This window comes from Grampus griseus, assembly GCF_964374135.1.
Source record: "Grampus griseus genome assembly, chromosome: 20".
Classification (NCBI taxonomy): Eukaryota; Metazoa; Chordata; class Mammalia; order Artiodactyla; family Delphinidae; genus Grampus; species Grampus griseus.
Window position 1 is genome coordinate 54,802,426 of NC_139014.1, and position 13,967 is coordinate 54,816,392.

A 13,967-nucleotide genomic window follows, 5' to 3' on the forward strand; every position below is an offset into this window, starting at 1 on the left:
CAATAGGTGCATGAGATAGCAAGTCTTCAGCGGTTTCCGCCCTACCAGGCTTCTTTTCAGGAGATCCATCTTTCCCCAAAGAAATCCACCCAAACAGGACCCATCTTGGGGAATGACTTGGTCCATCAGTGCTCTCATCTCAGCCAAGTAGATCTCTTACTGTCCGGGAGCCCCCGTGGAGACTCCTGACTGTCCATCACGGCAGGATTGTGTTCAGGGAAAGGAATGGTCCCAAGGGCTGTAGCTGCTTAGCACTGGTGCTCAATAAGGCTCCTGCCTTGTTTGAGGCCTTCTGAGGAGGCCTGAATTATACCCCAATAAAAATTAAAAAAAAAAAAAAAGATTTACAATGTTGTGTACGTTTCAGGTGTACAGCGAAGTGAATCTGTTATACCTATATCTACTCTTTTTTTAGCTTCTTTTCCCATATAGGCCATTACAGAGTATAGAGTAGAGTTCCCTGTGCTATACAGTAGGTCCTTACTAGTTATCTATAGATATTTTATATATAGGGGTATGTATGTGTCAATCCCAGTCGTCCAATTTATCCCTCCCCCACTTATTTAGCCTGTGATCCACCTGTGAGCCCTCCCCGACCCTTTAAATTACAGCCACCTGTAAGTATTTTGTTACCAGGGAAGGCTCTACCAACAGATGGAGGAGTTGGGAAAAGGTAAACGACTAAACACTGAGAAGGGGAAGAAAGAACCGTATTAACCCCAAGTATGAAAAGCAGCCTTAATTTAAATGTCTACACATGTGGCCATACACTCTCCAAAAAGGTTTCAACCTGTGTTGACTTTTTTCTCCTACTAGCAGCAGCCTTAATTTAGAGCCTTCGTGAAGGCAAAGGGACTGTGAAACTTGAGGAAAGGGAAAGTGCTACCGCACGCACCTACGGAAAAAGGGTCAAGCGGCATTTCACACCCCTGCTCACTTCAGCAGTGAAGAATGAAGAAGGTGGTTCAATTTTTTTTTTTTTGGTTCAATTTTTAATTAATGCAGGGCTGTGGCTAATAGCGAACAAACTCTCCCATTTTGTGGATGAGGAAATTGAGATTAAATAACCTCTGAGGGGCCACTGGGCACGGCCCCTGCCTCATTCGTCCGGCATCACAAAAGTTTCGATTACTCCATGCAAATAACCCCCAGCCCACAAACCTCGAACCAGAAAGTGTGTTCGTTGTATGTAACCTCCCATATCTAGCAACTGTTACTGCTAAGTAACAAACCACCCTCACAACCCTACCATGAGAACAATTTATTAATTTCCCCATTTTGTGGGTAGGCTGGCAGCTCCTCTGCAGGGTGCGCCTGGGTTTGCTCATCTAGCTGCCCCCAGCTGAGGGGTCAGCGGGGCTGGGAGGCCTGAGGTGGCCAAGCTGACGTGTCTGGTAGGTGGTGCTGGCTTTTGGCTGCGAGATGCCTCACGACCTCTCATCCTCCAATAGCGGGACTGCCTTTCTTACACAGCGGTCTCAGGACAGGCTTCTGAGATAGCAAAGGCAGAAGCTACAAGGTCTCTTGAGACCTAAGCTTTAGAACTTATACACCGTCACTTGGCCCACATTCTATTGGTCAAGGCAAGCCAGACAGGCAGCCCATACCCAAAGATGGGGAATAGACTCTACCTTTGGGTGGGAAAAGCAGCAAAGAATTTGTGACTGCTTTTAATCTACTATATCTCTCTGTTTAAAGTTACCACCCTCCATCCTACCTGCAGAACTTCCCATCCTCCTTCTCTGCTTTATTTCTCTCCCTAGTACTTATCACCATTTGATATACTATACGTTTTGCTTATTTAAGAATAGAAGCTCCATGAGGGCAGGGATCTGTGACGCTTAGTTTACTGCTATAGCCCCAGCACTGAGAAAAGATTCTAGCACCTAGTAGGTGCTCACTGAGGATTTGTTGAATGACTGGATGATCTTATCACTGCACTACATGGAAGTAGGTATGGCCTGATTGTCAGCTAGGAGCTTCTGGAACCAGCTCTCACCTTTTGGTCAAGTTTCAAAGCATCTTTCCCAAGGCAAAAGGTCTATATTAAAAGTGGTACATGTGAGTTTAGGAAACGGAAGTTAGACCATGCTCTTACGGCTGCTCACTGCTGGAAGAAGGACAAAATCAGGCTCCTGGGCCAGGCCCACAGGGCCCCCCACCAAGGAGCAGCCCCAGCGCAGCCCAGGGTTGGCTGCGACTCACAGCACGGGAGTCAGAGCAGAGGATTCAAGAATTACCTCTTTTTTTTTTTTTTAGTGTTTTTTAAAGGTATTAAAAAAATAAACTTTATAGTTTTTGTGGAGCACAGGCTCCGGACGCACAGGCCCAGTGGCCACGGCCCACAGGCCCAGCCGCTCCGCAGCATGTGGGATCCTCCCGGACCGGGGCACGAACCCACGTCCCCCGCATTGGCAGGCAGACTCCCAACCACTGCGCCACGAGGGAAGCCCTAAACTTTATTTTTTAGAGCAGTTTTAGGTCCACAGCAAAACTGAGTGAAAAGCACGGTTACCATGTTACCCCTCCCACCCCCGACTCACAGCTTCTCCTGCTATCAACATCCTGTACCAGAGTTGTACACCTGTTACAGTCCATGAAATGATCCACTTTTAAAGACGTGGGACGTGCTCATCTTACAATGGTGAGAAAAATGAGGACACCATGAAATATACGAACGTGAAAATATGAGTCTGACTCTCCTGTTTTATATATATACTCCATTTCATCAAATGCATCGATTTAAAAAACTTCCGTGCCACTAAAAATATTTGCCAATTGTAAAACTCCAACTATAACCAGTTGTCATATTGATTTCTAATTGTTAAAATGTGAAAAAAAAACCAACCCATGTATCTCGGAAAAAAGGAATTAGTGTGTTTTATACATACAAGAATGCAGGCATTGTGCTTCTCTATGGTGGTAAGGCTGCGGGGTCCTTTGAATTCTCCTTTTTATGCTTTAAAAAACTTTCCTGTCTCCAACAAATGGTGCTGGGAAAGCTGCATATCCACGTGCAAAATAATGAAGTTGGATGCTTACTTTACACCACATACAAAAATTAAGTCAAAATGGACTAAAGACCTAAATGTAAGACCTGGGTTGATATAACTCTTAGAAGAAAAAATAGGGGGAAGGCTTCAGGACTTTCGATTTGGCAATGATCGATTGCTTGAAGAGAACACCAAAAAAAAAGCAATGAAGGCAAAAATAGACAAATGCAACTACATCGAACGGAAAACTTCTGCACAGTAAAGGAAACAACAGAGTGAAAAATCCAACTAAGGAATGGGAGAAAATATTTGCAAACCATATATGCGATAAGAGGTTAACATCCAGGATACATAGAGAACTCCTAAAACTAAAATCCAAACAAACAAAAGCCCAATAACCTGATTTAAAGATTAGCAAAGAGGGCTTCCCTGGTGGCGCAGTGGTTGAGAGTCCGCCTGCCGATGCAGGGGACGCGGGTTCGTGCCCCCGTCTGGGAAGATCCCACATGCCGCGGAGCGGCTGGGCCCGTGAGCCATGGCCGCTGAGCCTGCGCGTCCGGAGCCTGTGCTCCGCAACGGGAGAGGCCACAACAGTGAGAGGCACGCGTACTGGGAAAAAAAAAAAAAAAAAAAAAAAAAATTAGCAAAGAACTTAAACAGACATTTCTTCAAAGAAAAACAAGTGGCCAACAAGCATATGAAAATATGCTCAACATCACTGATCAGGGAAATACAAACCCAGCACAATGAAATTACACAACCTCACGCCTATTAGGATGGCCACTATAAAAACAAAACAAGTATTGGCACTGATGTGGAGAAATCTGAACCCTTGTGCACAGACGGTGGGATTGTAAAATGGTGTAGCCACTATGGAAAACAGTTGGGAGGTACCTCAAAAAACTAAAAATGGAATTACCATGTGATCCAGTATTCCCACTTCTGTGTATATATCCAAAAGAACTGAATACAGGATCATGAGATATTTGCACCCCCATGTTCATTGCAACATGATTCACAATAGCCAAGAGGTGGAAGTAAACTCAGTGTCCAATGACAGATGAATGGATAAAGAAACATACAATGGAATACGGAGCCTTAAGAAAGGAAATCATGTCATATGTCGATGAACACGGATGAACCTTGACCTTATGCTCACTGAAATAAGGCAGTCACAAAAAGAAAGACACTTATATGAGGTACCCTGAGTAGTCAAATTCTTACAAACAGCAGAACGGTGGTAGCCAGGGGCTGAGGGAGGAGGGAAAGGGGAGTTGCTGCTCAGTGGGTACAGAGTTTCCCTTTTGCAAGACGAAAAAGTTGCAGAGATTGTTATACAGCCGTGGGCCTGTCGTTAACACTATTGTACATTTCAAAATGGTTGACAGTGATTTTTATAGCTTTCCTGACTTTCCCCAAATCTCCACCAACTATACTTTTAAAAAATTTCTACAAATAAGCAAGGATGACTTGGGCAGTGGAGGTGGCAGGGCCGGCAATGGACGGATTGGTCTGGTTTGTGTCCACACCCTTGACGCCTGTGCACACGAGGGCTGGGGCCTGAGGGAGGCTGGCAGTTGGCCACCCCCTGCCCTGGGACTGGGACTCCCCTTCCCCACCCATCCCCACTCACCTCTCCTGGAACAGACGCTATGGCCACAGGCCAAACAAGGACAGAGGGACCTAGTTTCGTTTCCGTTGTAAAAAAAAAAATTTTTTTTTATTTATTTTGGCCCCCTCTCGCGGCCATGCGGGATCTTATGTCCCCGACCAGGGATCGAACCCGTGCCTAACTGCAGTGGAAGTGTGGAGTCCTAACCTCTGGACGGCCAGGGAATTCCCTTCCTTTCTTTTTAATTTAAAGAAAATACAAAACCTACAGTATCGGGCTTCCCTGGTGGCGCAGTGGTTGAGTCCCCCTGCCAGTGCAGGGAACACGGGTTCGTGCCCCGGTCTGGGAAGATCACACATGCCGCGGAGCGGCTAGGCCCGTGAGCCATGGCCACTGAGCCTGCACGTCCGGAGCTTGTGCTCCGCAATGGGAGAGGCCACAGCAGTGATAGGCCCGCGTACCGCAAAAAAAAAAAAAAAAAAAAAACCTACAGTATCGTAATAAACACTCGTATCCCCAACTTCTCAGCTTTTTGCCTCTTTCACAGAATAGAAACAAAACATTACCAGTAAACTCCCCTTTGGTCCCTATCTCCAGTCTCCCCCTCTCTATTTTTCTAATGTTTTTACTTTTATCTACTTTGTGTGTCTTTCCCTTTGCTTTAGTAAATGGCACGTATTGTTCTACATCTTAAAATCACATGTGCTTTTGTGCTCCTTCTATGCTGATAATCATTCCTTTGAATCTAGATCATTCCTTCTAAGAGTGTCCTACTGTTCCGTGGTATGGCCAGACTAACAGACTCCTCCATTCAGGTCGCCTCCAGCTGGTCACTCTAGCACTGTCCCCAGAACATCCCTGGGGGCATGTCTTGTGCGCCCACACCTGACCCTCCTGGGCAAGGCCACAAACATGTTTACTCGGAGTCTCCAGGCCCGAGGCCCGTGCCAGAGGCTAAAGGGCAAGAGGGTAGCGAGAGCAACCGAGGAAGGTTTTGCTTACACAGACGGCCGCCCCTGAGGGATCAGCCAGGCGCGCTCACTTCCCTTCGCCCCTGCAGCGTGACGCCCATCTCTCCCGGCTCCCTGCATCTTTCTCCGAGGGCCAGTCCCGTTCCTGCCTGCACCGCCCTTCTTGCCCCCTCGGTTCCCCGTGGACTCGGCCCGAGCTCCAGCACGCTGCCCCAGTATCCTGCCGACCGGATGGAAATGACCCGGCCAAGGTCACACGGCGGCGCCCCGAGCCGGCGGAGACGCCAGCGCGGACGCTGTGCCCTAGCTCGCTCGCCGCCGCCGTCTCCGCTTCGGCTCCGTCAACAGGCGTCGGTCGTGGTTTCTCCCCACCTGGGTTCTCCGCCCGCCGCCGCTCCTTTCGAATGCCCCTCGGGCCTCTCCGCAGGCGCCGTGCCCCTGGGGGCGCTAGAGGTGGGGCGGGCCCGGGCCGGGCCGGCGGGTGCCGCGAGTTCGGATCCCGCCGCCGGCAGGACGCGGGCGCCTGGCCTTGACGCTGAGAGGGCCGCAGCAGCTCCGAGAGCTGGGTCCCGGACGGCGGCTGTGGGGGGCAGGGCGGCGGGGCCGGGGGCGGGGCCGGAGGCGAGGCACCGCCCCTCCCGCGCCTGCGCCGCCTCCCCTCCACTGAGAGCTTCCACCGCTCCCTCGGCTGTCAGGCGCGGTGGCCAAGTGGTAAGGCGTCGGTCTCGTAAACCGAAGATCGCGGGTTCGAACCCCGTCCGTGCCTGGTTCTTGAAATTGGGGTCGATAGTGGGGGCTTCGGTGTTCCCATGTGTGTCGCCTCTTTCCTCGTGGTGTTTTTTTACTTTTCACATTGTGTTCAGGCGTCCTCCAGTCCCACCCTTCCCCGTCCACCCGCATTCCTTGGCGCCGCGGTCATCAACGCAGGCCGAGCCAGGGCACCAGGGCTCGCGGGCACCAGCTGTGTCGCGTTTCGCTGGCCGCCCTGCGTCTCCTCTCCCCGAACCTCCCTTCACCCTGCCGCACTGGGCAGGGCGGGGCTGGCCTGGGATCCTTGTGTTACCTGTGGGGACACTAAGGCCCGCGCTAGGCATTGGTGTCGCCAGCGGCGGGTAAGGTGGAGGTAGAGGTCCGGTCTCACTGGTTTTGCGCGTCTCGAGGGTGGGAGAAATTTCCAGAACGGGCGTTTGAGTATCTGGAGCAGTGTTTTCTGGTTTTTGCCTGAAAGGTGAGTTCTCCACGTGGTGCTCGCTGTCTGCCTTCTTGTCTAGGAAGCCAACCACATCGTTCAGCTGACGGGTGCCTTTTCCTTTCCCAGCCTTTGTGAACTGACCCTTTAAGTCTGGCACCTGCCTGTGTGATCCTTTGAATCTGGCCCCTAGCCAGTTATGATACTCCCCAAGTCATTTCTAGGATAAATAGACCAATTTAATATGACGTGATGTTTAGTGCCTCTCATTCCTGATATGCTCTGGTCTATCTGTCCCCTTCTTCAATTGTGACACTCAGGACTGAAGTGACACGTACTACTCCAGGTGTAGTCTCATTAATGTTACTTCACCTCCCTCATTCTGTATCTCATACTTCTGTTAACGTGACCCAAAAACACACCTTTCTGCAGGTCCCGCTGCACAGTTGACCACATGGAGCTTCAGGTGGATTGAATGTCAGCAGAGTCTCTTTGGGGCAGGATCATAGAAGACAGGATATGGGGCTCAGGAAGCAGGGAAATATATTGATCTTTTTCCCTAAGATTCCAATAAATGGAAGAGATACACTTAGCTTTTGAAGGGAATGCTGAGCTAGGGTACCAGCGTCATCGTGGAATTGTTCCTAAATGCAAATCGATTTCCCAGACATTCAGATTCCAGACATTCAGGGATAGGAAGGGGAAAGGTCCTGAACTAGTGGGTATGGCCTTGAATCCTGTCCCTTAGTTTGGATTTCTGATGAGAAGGAACTCGGAGGCTGGACACTGGGTTTCCTGCAGCTGCTGGAGCAGAGAATTCCACCCCAACAGAGGGGGGTGGATGAGCCAAGCCAAAGTCAATAAAAGAGGGTCAAGGTACAGAAGAGCTCAACATACAGATGCTGGGGGAAACATGGGCCCCCAGAGGCAGGGGTCAAGTATGAATCCCAAGTCAAGGCTGGTGAGAGGAGATGGAAGTGCAGGTGTGTCAGATACAAGCACCAGGGTGAGCGTAGGAGCCGAGGGGTCTAGCAAGTTACCTTGTAGGTAACTTGTAGTTACCTTGTAGTTACATTGTAGGCCCACAGGTATCTATACTCACCTCTGTGAGACTGGAGGTAGGTCATTGGCTTGAAGGGGGAGGGCAGAAGCAGAAGGAGACACCTGTGTTGAATTTATTGCATGACCCTTGTTAAATCACATACCCCGGATTTCAACTTCCTTAGTTGCAAAATTAGAGAGTTGAAAGAGATGTTTCCTAAATGCCTGTGGCTTGAAATTCAAAGCTTCTACCTCAGAGCTTGGCCCTTGGAGAAGCGGTGTGTGTGTGGGGCTGCCTCTAGCTAGCGCCACGCCCAGTCTCTCTTGGGGCTGCCAAAGTAGTGAATCATAGCATCCCCTTTCACAGTGGGACTTGGTCGTGGTGCCCTCATGGTGAGACTATATGGCCCTGGCTCCCCCATCCAGAGTTACAGCCCGTCCTCCCTGATGGGCAGGGCCAGAGCTACGAAGCCCCTCCCCCTGTCAGTTTCCCCTTGCTCGGACCTCCCCACAGTGGCTCCCCCCAGAGTCTAGGACAAACACAGGGCCTCTGGGACTGCAGTTGGAGAGCCACGTATGCAGGCACAGTCATTTGTGGGCAGCTAAAAACTTCCAGGATATTTTTAAAAATACAAACTACTTTAGGTCAGGCCGCTTCTTTCCTGCGAGCAAATATTATTTGACTTAAAAGCAGAATTTGGCAAGTGTATATATTTTGCCTTGTGCCGTCAGTTTTAGTCCAATATTCCAGTCTGGAGATGTCTATTTTTAAATCTTTTATTGTACAATAAAACACAATTTCAGAAACCAAGCAAATTAAGTGAATGTCTTAATGAGTTCTAAGTAGAACACCACCCAGGTCAGAGAACTTTGCCAGACACCCAGAAACCTCTTTCATGTGCCCCCCCTTGCAATCACAACCCCCTACAGCCAGAGGCAACCATACCCCTTACTTTTATAGTAATCAATCACTTCCTTGCATTTTTTTTTTTTTTTTTTTGTGATACGCGGGCCTCTCACTGTTGTGGCCTCTCCCGTTGCGGAGCACAGGCTCCAGACGCGCAGGCTCAGAGGCCATGGCTCACGGGCCCAGCCGCTCTGCGGCATGTGGGATCTTCCCGGACCGGGGCACGAACCCGTGTCCCCTGCATCGGCAGGCGGACTCTCAACCACTGCGCCACCAGGGAAGCCCTTTGCATTTTAATTTATCATCTTGTTGTACATCTTTACATCTTTATACCCTACAGTTTAACTTTGCCCATTTTAAAAACTGACATGTCTTTTAAGCTTTTTTTTTTTTTTCCAATCACTAGGATTCTCTTCCTTCCCTTTTATTTTCTTACAGTGTGTCTGTCTGTCGAGGAACCTGGCCCATTTGACCTGGAGAGTTTCCCATAGTCTAGACTTTGCTGGCTGCAGACTCTTAGTGCAGTTCCATTTCTTCTGTCCTCGGTATTCCCTGTAAATTAGCAGCTAGATCCAGACGCTGGATCAGAGTCAGATTCCATCCCTTTGGTGAGACTCACGTATCACCTTCTCTGAGAAACCTCTGATTCCCCCAGGTAATGAGTCACAGCCTATTGTCTGGGACCCCTCTGTGTGTTTCACACCATAGTTGGGAGGCCCCTCAGGACTGGGACAGTGTCTTGCTTGTGTCTGTGTTTCCAGCATCTGGTACAGAGACAGAGCCCTCTTACAAGACAGGACCCTGCTTAAAGGGTTGCGGAGGTCTTCCCAGAGGAGGTGATGTCATACCTGGGCTCTGGAGGATGAACAGGAATTTGCCAGAGTACCACAAACAATCTTGGCTACTTCTGCCCTCATTCAATCACCATTGACACTCAAATATCATGATCTAGGTTGCAACTAGCAACTAAGCAGGCAGGGGTGCTTTTCTCCTCCCTAAGCCCCACCCCCACCCCCAGCGGCCAACCCCTCTGACCTTGCACATAAAATGAAATTTCAAATTAAGAAACAAATACTGTCTGTCCATGCTTTTATAAGCAAACACTAAAGGTCCAACCCTATACTTTGCGACAGAAGTTGCCAGTTTGGAATCATGGTCTGATAGGAATGAAAGCAACCACCCAACCCTCTCATTGTACAGCCACAGAGACAGGCAAAGAGAAGGGAAGTGATTTGTTCAAGATCATCCAGGAAGCAGTACCTTTATGACATAGTTAAGCTCCTCTGCAGGATGAGCACAAATCTGCTTGGGAAAGTCATCTTTGATTATAACCTGACATGTACCCAGGAGATGGCCCATCTCTTTGCCAACCCATGGGGCAAGCAGGTACTTCTCTTGTCTAATATTCACCCCTGATCAACAGAAAAAGCACATAGTGAACAAAATCACTAGGCTTGACCCCAGTACTCAGGCTGTGGAGACAAGGGAGGGACACAGAAACTCCCTATCACCAGTTGGAATCCCCAGGAGACAGACTCCTAGATCTTCTGAACCAAGGGCTCTCCCATCTTCCAGGCACTTACCCTGCCCAGAGAAAGCCTTTCTGAGAACCCCAAGTGAGAGGGCTGGCACTCTGAGCCAGCAGGGCTCCTTTGTGTCCTTACTTTCCAGGATTTTCCCACCACCTTCTCAGCCTCCCTCCCTGGGTCACGTTCAGAGTGACCACCTGCCTCCTCCCCACCCCCCATCAGGCAGGAAAACTGCATCCAGCTCGAAGCGCTGCCTTGGCCTTGCGGAAATATCATTACACCTGGAAAGAATCGACTCCTTTCTGGGGACTTTACCCCCCTGCTGCTTCTTGCAGGCAAAGGTTGTGTCCTGTCTTCTCAAGAGAGGAGAAGCTGGGAGAAATCACAGAGAAAATCCCATCCCAGTTTTGCCAATGACAAACGGAGGCCCCAGGCAGAGAACTTAGCAGAGTTTGCACAAGAGTGAGGAGGTGAAATGGGCTCAGATGTTGACAGAATCTGTGATCCCAGTAGTGGCTTTTCTGCTGTAAAGATTTCATGCCAAAACCTGTCTTCCCCCAAGCTCTGGGGCTCTCCTTCTGTCCAAGCCATCTGGGCCGAGAGAAACAAAAGCCATGTACATTGCCACCTGAGCAAAATCTGCTGAGAAAATCAGCCCCATGAATTCCATATTCACATACAAGATATTTTATTTGCAGTCCTTCTCTCCCTCTGGTCACCAGGATCCCCGTGTCTTCTGTCCGAGCTCTTTCTGACTGATGGCAGGAAGCTCTAAAGAACCCAGCACAACCGTGACTGTAGAAGGTGCACAATCGTGGCATCTGATAGTCTGAAGAGTCCGGAGGAGGACGTTGAGGGCAAAGAGCTCGATACAGAGTGACCTTGGGTAAATCATTTCACCTCCCCAAGCCCCGTTTCCGTATCAGTAAAATCGGGGTTCTCATTCCCGCCCTGCCATGTCACACCACTGGATGCCTTGCTAGAGAGATGGCACGTGTTCGTTATTAGCAGAGAATCAGGACTGTAACATGGGGTTGATATTAAGTACCTTGCACGGTTTGCGCATTGGAGGCCGCGGTGAATGTGGCCCTCCCGCCTTGAGGGGGAACGTGGTCAACCTCTGAGAGGAAAAGGGTGAAATCAACAGGTGTTAGAGTGTGTCTGTGCCTCTGTGTGTGTGTCTCAGCCCTGGGTGGGTGGGGCCCTGGATGGGGGAGGGTTGGGGGCAGCCAAGCCCATCCAGTAATGGCAAAAACTGAGCTCTCAGGGCAGTGTATGCAGGACTGAAAGGCATTCAGCACGTACTGGCTGAGACTGCATTATGTGTACAGGGATACAGTAGTGTACAAATGAAACAAAAAGTCCTACCCCTGTGGAGCTTACATCCTGGGAGTCGGAGGCAAGGATCAGCAGCAGGGAGACAGGCCCTATATGCAAATGAGTAAAAGATGTGGCACATTAGAGGGGATGAGGGCTATGGAAGGAGAAAAATGCTGGGTTGGGGGTAAGAAGTGATGGAAAAAGAGCCTGCAGTTTCAAATAGAGTAGCCAGGGAAGGCCTAGGGAAAAATCTAGAGTGAGGGGAGCCAGAGAGAAAGGTCAGTGTCTTCCGATCTATGGGATTTTGTCCCCAAGGCAGGTGGATCCCTCCCAGCCACAGAGATGGATGTGTGCAGCAGGGAGGCCGGGACATTTAGATTGTCCTTGTCACACCACACACCCCACCCCCATCTCAGGGGCTCTGAGGTCAGTTTGTTAAGGAGCCTGCCTCCTGTAGGTCGTTTGTGGATGGGGGGAAACAGGGCAGGAGCCACAGGGCAGACTTGGAGGGATGGATACATTGTGGGAAGGGCAAACGTGGTGTGAATTACTCGGAGTGAGCTGGTGGGAAGTGCACTAGACCAGAGTGGAGAGGGGCTGCTCTCGGCCTGCACTTACTGGCCGAGTGACCCTGGCAAGTAATTCCACGTGTAGAATGTAGGCAATAATAATACCTCTGACCTAGGGTCATTGTGAGAGTGTAAGGAGAAGCTCTTCGCACAGGGTCTTGGCACTGAAAAATTTCTCACTGACTGAGAGCTACCATCATCATCACATGTTAATATTCTCTAAGGCAGGGTTTTTCAAACTGCAGGAGGTAACCCATGAGTGGATCATGAAATAAATTTAATAGCTTGCAAGCAGCATTTTTTTTTCATGGAACAGAACAGGATTGCATCAAATATATTTGCGTGTATAAGAATTGTTTCATAAAACATTTTATATACATATATAGATAAATTTCCTACCATGGGGCATGACTGAATGTTTGAAAACCACCGTTCTAAGGCAGTGTTTCTTTAAAGATGATCCTAAAGAGTGTTTTTCTAATTAGTAATTTGCGGGCCACTGCCCTCACTTTTGCCATAGCAGAATACCACTTGTGCTATGATTTACTAAATACTGCTCTTTGAGTTAGCTCATTTTAACCTCATCGTAACCACAATATTCTTGAAATTTATTTTTGAAAATATATATGACATATTTTTAGCCTAAAACCATCTCACACATGCGCACCACGCTTTGGGAACACGAGTGGTAAGGAGCGTCTTTGTGAAAGCATTCTCTGAAAGCTGGGAGCTAACAGAACTGAGAGACACAGAGGCGTCCCAACCCTTTCAGGGTCCCGTTCTGCCCTGGAGGCAGGCCCAGCCCCACTGCCCAGTTTTCTGAATTCTTGTGGTTGACCTTCCCACAGTGGCCACCTCAAGAAGCAAAGAACAGGCCCTGTCTGCTTGCGGACTGGCTCGGGACCTTTCCTGGGATGTAACCCCGGTGGAGGAGGCCAGAGCCCTGGTGTATCTATCTTTTCTCTTGTGAGCTGTGTCCTGACGCTGCACCAAGTTTGCAGATTTCCTTTCTTGTCCAGCTTTGATTCCATTGATGGGATTAGGTGCCCCCTACGGCCATGTCCTTTGATGTGGTCAGGGGGTAGCAGGGAGATTTCAAGCTCAGGGAGCAAATCTTAATCTTCTGCGGGCTTCTCTGGGATCAGCGCTGGGGTAAACCCATTACATCCCTGCACTTTCATCCCCCCAGGACACCGGCTCCTCCAGGCTCCTCAAGTCTCAGACATCCAAAGGGTTTGTCAGATTTAGAGACAGTAATAAAAGGGGAAGAGAAAGCAGAGCATGAACCCCAGACCCCTGCCAGCACCGGCAGCATCACCAGCAATGTCAGGGCATCTTCCTCTTTCTTCCCTTCTAATCCTGGGCTCCCACAAAATGGGGATTACAGAGGCTTGGGGCCAGAGGCCCGCCCTGCCCCCGGCACTGGGCACCACTGCAGTGCCTGGCTGCCATCTGCCCTCCATCCCTCCCAGAGCTGCTCTCCTGGGAGCACCTGGTCCTGCACATCTGTCTGCCCTGCCGTCGTCATGTGGGGTGTGGGGCCAGCTGGCAAACTGAACAGATAAAGCACTCAGCCCTCACCACAGTGAAGTCTTAAGGCACGATTTGGATCGGTGAGGCCAGGAAACAGAAGAGAGGAACATAGCCAATATCTATGTGTGGCCACAAGCAGGTATGTCTCATTATTTAAATTGAACCTGACTCCAAGGCTCCATCCGAAGAGAGGCAGGGCAACTCCATCTCAGTCGTTATTCGCGTTTACCCATCCCTCCCTCTGCCGTGGTCCCTGGAGTCCTGGCCATCTTGAGGGTGGGGATCCTGGCTTTTGGATGCTCC